The sequence below is a fragment of the Pezoporus flaviventris genome, unplaced genomic scaffold (genome assembly GCF_033815535.1).
Source record: "Pezoporus flaviventris isolate CSIRO_AGI_PZ_B2104156 unplaced genomic scaffold, CSIRO_AGI_Pfla_v1 ptg000005l, whole genome shotgun sequence".
Lineage (NCBI taxonomy): Eukaryota > Metazoa > Chordata > Aves > Psittaciformes > Psittacidae > Pezoporus > Pezoporus flaviventris.
The window spans coordinates 1,157,531-1,165,621 of record NW_026892553.1 but is presented as its reverse complement, the minus strand read 5'-3'; the positions used below and the strand labels follow the sequence as shown (position 1 = coordinate 1,165,621).

General features: G+C 46.1%; 1 long non-coding RNA gene across 1 annotated transcript; it reads right to left on the bottom strand.

The window, feature by feature from the left end:
- Window positions 1–557: 557 nt before the first annotated feature.
- Window positions 558–7,785, bottom strand: LOC133265250 (uncharacterized). The gene is made up of 2 exons (XR_009741913.1): window positions 7,647–7,785; window positions 558–6,980 (listed from the first exon to the last, which is right to left on the bottom strand). It is a non-coding gene; the product is annotated as an uncharacterized LOC133265250 (long non-coding RNA).
- Between the last annotated feature and the right edge of the window lie 306 nt (window positions 7,786–8,091).

The window sequence follows — 8,091 nt, the reverse complement described above, 5'->3', positions numbered from 1 at the left end:
CCCCTGCCTTCAGAGCCCTTCTGAACCTGCTGTTCTCAGAGTGAGAAAGGGAGAGGAAGTCTCAGATAAAGTTGTCCCACCATAATTGGTATTTGTTAGTATAAAAGCGGAAGGGATTAACGTTTCTCTCCTTCCCCCCAGCCATCCAGAAAGAGCTAGGGCTGGGGGAGTCATCTAAAGAGCAAAGGGACAAAGTCTACTGAAAGCAAAACTGGAAATGCACAAGAAAATGATGAAGAGCATAAATGAACACTTGGCTAGCTGTGGTGCAGAAGAGTTTAGGTCTGTTGAAAGCTTGAGGGCTGTGATGACTGAAAGGGTTGGAGTTGATACAGTTGCCTGATAGGATTCACCAGGACAAAACAAACCCTGAAATCATAGACTTCGTTCTCCTTTGAAGCTGGCCTCAATGATAAAGATCAGGGTGATGTCTGTGAGTCACGAGTAGGTGCCTGAAAGAGACCACGGGAAGGTGAGTCATACCAAGTAGGACCATGTTTGTCCAGAAGTGCACAATAAGCCCTACTGACAGGACCTATTCAAAAAGCAGAACACAATTTGCTTAGGCAATGATATGCATTCATTGGTCCCAGCTTTGCCCAAACTCCAACTTCTTCAAAATATTTTGTTAGAAATAGTTGCAACAAAAAGCCCCAAAGCTTAACATTAAAATTTGCCAATATTCTCAAATATTGCAGAATTAGCTGATGGTACTGTCCCAAAACAAGTCTGTAGGGTCTTGGGGTTTTCTTAGTTCCCAAGTTTTCAATGTTGAATGCTTTCAGAGAGTTTGATTTGTCAAACTGGGCTGGGCCTTCCCACGCTATATCATTCCTTCCACCCTGAGACAACTCTAGCTGGACATCTGATTTGCTGCAAGTCAGTTACTAAAAATGTTTACCAATCATTAGATCTTCAAGAGGGAATTACTTTAACTAAACAGAAGAAATGGAAAAAAAAAAGCAATAGGCAATCTTGCTACAAGTGCTGTTTAGGAATTACAATTCAAAAACAAGGAATCTTCTGCAAACATCAGTGCTTTGAGAAGTGATGGATTGCATGGTCTAACTTAAAAAGAGACTGCACAAACATGCTCTTCACTGGCTAATGGGATAAAAGGAAGTTAACCAGCAGCCTCATTAGTTTGAACTCCAATTGCAAATAAAATAAGATTCCTTCATGTCCAAATAAAAGATTCTGTATCATGGATAACCCTGCCCTTACCCACGATGTTGCGATTAGAGTTGCCAGAATCCTTGTTAACTGAGCAGGACTGTAAATGAGCAGCTGGCTAGTTAATGCTGTGGAAGAGAACAGCACTGGTTTTGGCTGCGAAGAAGGAGCCAGGGCCCAATTCTCTGCCTTCGCAGTGTGGAGGAACTGTACCAGCACCACTTCTGTTGGTGGTACAGATTTGCTGTTAAGAAGGAGTATCCCAATAGGCACTTCCGAAACTGGGGTAGAAGGGAAACCTGACAGCTCAGGATCAGAGTCAAGCATCCAGTAACGATGGGATGGGTTGTTCAGTACCTTGCTGGGTACCTGGAGCCAGTCACCTTGGTGTGCCGCTGTGTTGCTCAGCAAATGCCTCACTTGGGGTATTTGACAAACTGACACTCTGCACACTGAGTGTCAAACTCAGCTTGTCAAATACACGCAGTGCTGCACTGCACTCGGTGGGTGTTGCAGAGGTCTTCTCTGGGTGCCATCCTTGGCAAAAGAAGAGGGAAAAGAAGGGCTGAAACTGCTGTTAGCTTCAGAGAATTTTTCCAGTTAGCAAAAAACACCATTATCCCTCCTGTATTTCCCCCTCTAACATTTTCCTTTGTGTGAGAGAGAACTACACAAATAGACACTGCCTTCTGCTGAGGAAAACATCCACTATATTAATGCAAAGGCTGAAGCACTGTGGAGCTGAAAACAATACTGAGAGTTCCAGAGTAACCTTCTCCCTTAGCTATATGGCTATACTGGTAGCTTGAAATATTGACAAAATACCCATGGCAAACACTCAGCCATGCCTTTTGGGTACAACGTTCTGAAGACCAATGTCTCTCTAGACACACAAAGTCTAGACAAAGACCCAGAAAACATACTGAGGGGGAACAATTTTGCATTGGCCAGAGATAAGGGCATGATAATTTAACAGACTTTTCACAGCTTCTATTTTTAACCTCCTAAATTTAAACAAGTTGTTCAGGCTTCTCACTTTTCATTCCTTCTTTTGGGATCCCTGTGGTAATTTTGCATTTAAGCAGTCACACACGCCTGAGTGTCCTTGTATTGTAAGGTATGTCAGCTAAATGCCTAATTCTAGATATGTGAATATTTCTGTTGTAACACAGATCCCAAAGAACATGGGAAGGAGCCTCTGTATCTGACACAGGTTAGTGGCTCCCTGTATGTCAAAGCCAAAATTTCTATTGGCAGGAACAGGCTCAGGGGTTTACCTCTTACTGTAGCACTGATATAGTTAAAAATCAATATCTTTAACTACACATAAGATCTGAAGAGACACCTCTTCAAGCCTGTCTAAACTGTACAACTCTGAACCCCTACATGTGTGCCAGCAATGCCATTGACTCTGTTGGAGGCAAGGTCAGCCACCACCACTGGGTCAAAGCCCAGTGCCATGTGTGTTCAGTTTTGCAAGGGAAAGCAGCCATAGCAGCCTCCTGTCCCCGCAAACTTCAGTCCCCATCTCTGCCTGCCAGCAGGAAGCTCCTCTGTCAGGCAGAGCCCCTGTATGGATTGTGATGCTAAATCAAAACTAAACTCCACGTAGAGAAACAATGAACTTCAGGAATGAAGTGAAACCTTTTCTTCTGTTCTCAAACTACCCCTCTTCTGATTCATTTCCAGCAGACAGAAAAAGCCTCCTGCAGTAAGTGGAACTTTCCACTCCCATACACTGACATAATCCAGACTTTAAGGGTGAGCATACACACACACTATTGTTTTGCACAAGGACCAAAAGATGCCATTGGTTGGTCTATTCTACTAATGTCAGTGTGCATTAGTGCAGAAATGCACTTAAAGAAAATTAAGTAACAAAAGATACATAAGAGAAGATTTTGCTAAGTTCTGGTGTGCTCTGTGTCCTTCTCAGATGTCAACCATTCAGAATTTCAGTTTAAAAGGATAAAATACTTTTTTTCTGATCTGATACCATAAAACTCTCCCTGAAAAGGTAGTCATGGCTCACACCTTCATAACACTATTTTAATGTCATTCCTGTTCTCTGCAGCTGGGCCCAAACATAGCTGAGTTTTAAGCTTTTAGCTTCCTTCCCAGTCACCTTGTTTTAATTTCACATGACCAGCAGCACCAGTTTGTGAGAAAGTAGCTGTGCTATTTTTAGTTTCAAAGTGAAAACCTAAAAGTGACATGTTAACTGTATTTTGGAAGGTAGTCCATTAAAGACACAAAAGTAGAATTCAGCTGAAGTGTATTAACAGCATCATACAGTGGGCAATTTATTAACCCTTTTCTATCTCTAACTTCTGGGACACTATTTTATAAAGACGATCACAGGATCTGATTTAATATTACATGAAAGATACCTTTCCAGGTATCAAATTAAAAGCACAAATTAAAAAATGGTAATGCCAAATATGTACTATTTATACCTGCTCTGAAACCAGTAGAGTGAAGTAAGACTTAACAGCAAGGGAACAACTACAGCTTTAAAGATAAAATCAGTTTCTAGCCCAGGTTACTACAAAGGCTTTGCAATTCTTACATTCCCCCTGCCTTCCACCTTAGGCCTTTAGTGAGATGTAGATAGTGAACAGTTCTTTGTTCTGGCCTCTAATTCAGAGTGAATTTCAACCATGGTAGATAAAAGTATGTTGCAATGGATAAAAGAAGTATGTGTGTATCATGAGCATAAGAAAACATTGTTAACAAGCTGACTTAAGATCAGCCTAGCAAAAGACATACTGATTTAAGCACAATTAGACCAAATTTCTGTTATCCCTCTCAACCTCTTGAACCACTAGTGATACTCAGAAGTATGAAGCAGCATGGTAGGGGTGCTAAGCTGTTTTCAGGGACCTGGGCCTTCCCAGCATTTTGTCATCCTTGTGCAAATGTTTTAATGTAGCCAAGGCTATGGGTTAACATTTCTTAATCCAAAATACTCTCATTTGTGGGGTTTAGCAACAGGCCAGTCATAAAGATGCCTGGGTCCTTGTCTCAAGTTGGTCTGTCAGTGCAGTTGGTCAAATAACTCTCCTTCCGCATCAAACGCTGCTGTACCATGAGAAGTAAAGGCTTTTTTAACAGGCTCTGACTGGTTTGCATAGTTGTTGCTGATGTTAATAAAGCAGGGATGCACTTTCTCTACCTGGAAAAGATTTTCAGTGAGAGTTAGACACTGCACATTAATGAGAACAGTGTCAGAAAAGAAAAATGAACCTGTCATCCCCCAAAAGACTCTCGGCCATATCAAAGTGGCCACATGAAGAAAGACTGAGTGGGCTCTTCAGCAGGGATCAGTGACCAGACTCCCCTCAACTTCATTGCTGAATTCTAACAGTGGAATATCTGGTCCTGAGGCGGGGGGGGGGGGGGGGGGGGGGTGTAGGGAAGAAGAAAAGAGCATTGCTTCTGCAATTGCAGCTTAAAATAATCCCCCATTGTGGCTTTCTGAAGGGGAAAACAGCCACTTGAAATGTTGCTGTGAGTGACAGATAAGAGGACAGGACACAGCGGAGATAATTCTATCAGCAGATGGGAATGGAGCTTGTTACCCCACCTCATAATGACAGTATCTGATCTGAATGGATTTGTCACTGTTAGATCTTCTGGTTTCAAGCTGAAGTGGGTATTTTCAAGTAAAAACTCAGTGTTATGAAACAGATTGAGCAATCAACTCATACTCTGAGGGGAAAACAAAAAGCGTTCTTCTTCCTGCATCCTTCAGTCAATCCCTTATCGAAGTCACAGAAAGTTCCCCTCCAAGCTGCATGTCATCTCCCAGATATTTTCACAGGGCTGTCAGACTGCTCTGCAACTTCTGAAGAAAATAAATGAAAAGTAAAATTATTGGACAGGCCTGACTCTAAACCTAATAACAGCATGCATACAAATGTGGCTGCATGGTTTTCACTTCCCGAGTAGCAGCACCCCAAGATGCAGGCTGCAGCTGTTTCAAGACATGCACCTAATATGTACGATTGAATTGGAATCAAAGTCATCTTTTCCACTTAGTGAAACTCAAATTGCAGCTTGGGTTGAAAGCAAGAATACCCACATATCTGTGGCAACAGGGTCTGCTGAACCCCTGGCCATCAGTAACCTTGGGCTATGCTTCTTCTAGGAGCTGGAAGCCTTTGTTATAACAAAGTCAAACTCAAAGGAGGCTTTGCTCATGGCAGACTTCCACTGAATGCCGTCCTGTTCCATATAGGACCTTCCTATGCTCCCAGACCTTCAGCTGACCCTGCTGGGAGTTTTGCCTGACAAACAGTGAAATATTTGGCTCAGTAAGGTTGATCTCATCTATCAGGCAGGCTCCAGCAAAGCCTGATAGGCTTGCTTCATCTCAGGCAAGCCAGGCCATATACCCAAGAACAGTTCCCTGTAGCACCTCTGCTGATTTGGATGAGACAGTTAACAATACAAAAACAGAGCAAGAGGACAAATGGTGCAGCCATTTAATGAATAACTCCTGCTCCTCAGTGGCAGGTGCCAAAACTGTTCCATGGCTGCATGCTCTGCTGCAGGGAGCAACTCCAGGCTAAGAGAGCTATTGCTGCCAATGAGGCCATGCTCCATGTTCCAAGGGGTCTTACGTTCAAAGAGGGAGCCTTATCAGTGGCACATAAATTACTTACCCCTTGTTACCTGTGCAACAGCAGCACAGGGCAACAGCTTTTCCAACACCTTTGTCCCTGCCCAGGAGGTGGCAGGCAGGAGGTGATGCCCTCTCCCTCCCACTCTAGAGTGACTGTGAGGTGTCTTGCCACCTCAGCCTGGGCTTCCAGCTGTCTTTGGGCAGCAGTTACTGGATGGTGTGGTAAGCAACTTCCATGTCCTAAGGAAAGCTCCTGGAAACTGTATGACAGGTACTGCAGTTGTCCCAGCTTTGGAGAGGATCTAAGTGAGACAGACCCTGAAGTAATGCAGTGAGGACGGTCTCCAAACAACTGCAGGAAGAATAAAACCAACATGTGTTCCCACCACCACCATCCATGCCACCCTGTCATGCTAACAACACTGCAGCCCTCTGTATGCTGATTTTCTCCTTGCTTTTGTCATATAACTGAAAGAAAGCCCAAGCTGGACACCCCCCTGCCTAGCCCTGCTTCATTGAAAACTTCTACTCCGTCTTGTCCTATGAGTCCCAACTTCCTCTTCAAATCTACTCCAAAAAGTGGGAAATGTAATTCAGAACTCTCCCTCACACAGAAATGTGTCCTGCTTCTAACAAGAAACCATGCAGTTTCATACCTCATACCTTGACGTCCTTTCCCGTCCTGCTGCTGGCACCTCAGTGTCATTTGCACCCCTCACCTGCATGTCCAAACACTCCCAGGAGCAGCCAAATGCTACCCTTCCCTCCATCCTGCACCAAGAGGAAGCACCATGCACGTGTCCCTATTTCATGCAGTCTCCAGAAGCACACTGCTGGCACCAAGGGAGCCTCTCCCCTCCTGACACAGGGCTCAGTCCCCAAATCCTGGGGGGATTTTCCTGCAGCACCAGGAGCTGCAATGGTTGTAGGAACAGCACACAAAGACATGAACCAGAAATGCTGCAACCGGCACCTCATGGCTCACCCAAAAGCACATGTGAAGGGCCCAATAAACCCTCTGTAACCTGGAGTCCACCAGCCACAAGCTGCCCCCCCCCACCCCCCCGTAGGCCCTGCACTCACCTGAGTGCAGCACACTGGACTCTGCCCCCATGGCTGCTCATGTCCCTGCCATGCAAAGGGGGGAAGAGGGGTGTGTGGTAAACCTTCATCCACTGTCCTGAAGCCATTGGGACAGCAAGAAAAGGAGCTGAAGAGAGCGACTGTGCCCTACTGGGGCACTGTGTCTCCCTGGTAAAACCCTCCTCCACCCCACAACTTCCCCTGCTCTTTGTGCCACCTCATCTGTGACTAATTTAGATCAAAATCTCCCTACTGCCAGCAACTCATCTGCAGCATGTGCGTGCGTGTGAGCAGGTGGAGCACATGCGTGCATCCCAGTACCAATTAGGGTTTCAAACACATCACTATTAATTATAATTAATCTCATCAATGAATCACGGTCTGGAGGGCAGCAATCCCTGGCTGGGACTGTCAGCATTCCCATCCCCTATCCTACCCTTAACAAAGTACACCCAGACCAATACCACTGCTTTTCCCCTGAAGGGACATACCAAAAAGACCTGGCTCAGGCAGACACACTCGCAATGCCAAGGAGAGGCATTCCAAACCTGAGCTGGCTTCAGTACTCCCAAATCTCGAGGTATGATTTGGGATACAAGTACAGCTTTCTGCATCGCCAGGACTATGGACACCCCACAGGTTTTGGTGTCCCAACCTCCATGGTCCTTTGGGACCTTCTGCAGGAGAAACAGGAGGTCACCCCCGAAGGAGAGATCCTCCCCCATCCCCAACCACCCCTTCCACCATGGGAGCTGGCACCTACCGTGCTGAGCCAGCCTGGCTCAATGTGGACGTAGCCAGGGGCATGGGGCTACGCAGGGCTGGCACCAGGGCTGTGCGGGAGAAGCGTGGTGGGGGCACAGCCCGAGCACCCAGCTCACTTTTGAAGGGGCCGCTCCTCCTTCGAGAGGAAGCTGCGAATGGGGAAGATAAGGCTGAGGTTAGATAACAGGAAATGTCTGGATGCGAGTGACAACACTCACAGGTTGTGAAAGCAGCAGCTCTCCCCATCCTGCCGCAGGGGTGCAAAGCCCCTAAGTGGGGCAAGAGACAGACGGGGGAGGGCAAGCACTTTGCACCTTCACACTGCAACCATGTCAGCTCAGCGGGCCTGGGCTGCATGGAGCTGCCCAGATGAAGGCAGCCCGAGGCAGGTCACCAGGGAAGCCGTGCAAGCAACCACACCGGCTGCCCCATGTCTGGGCACC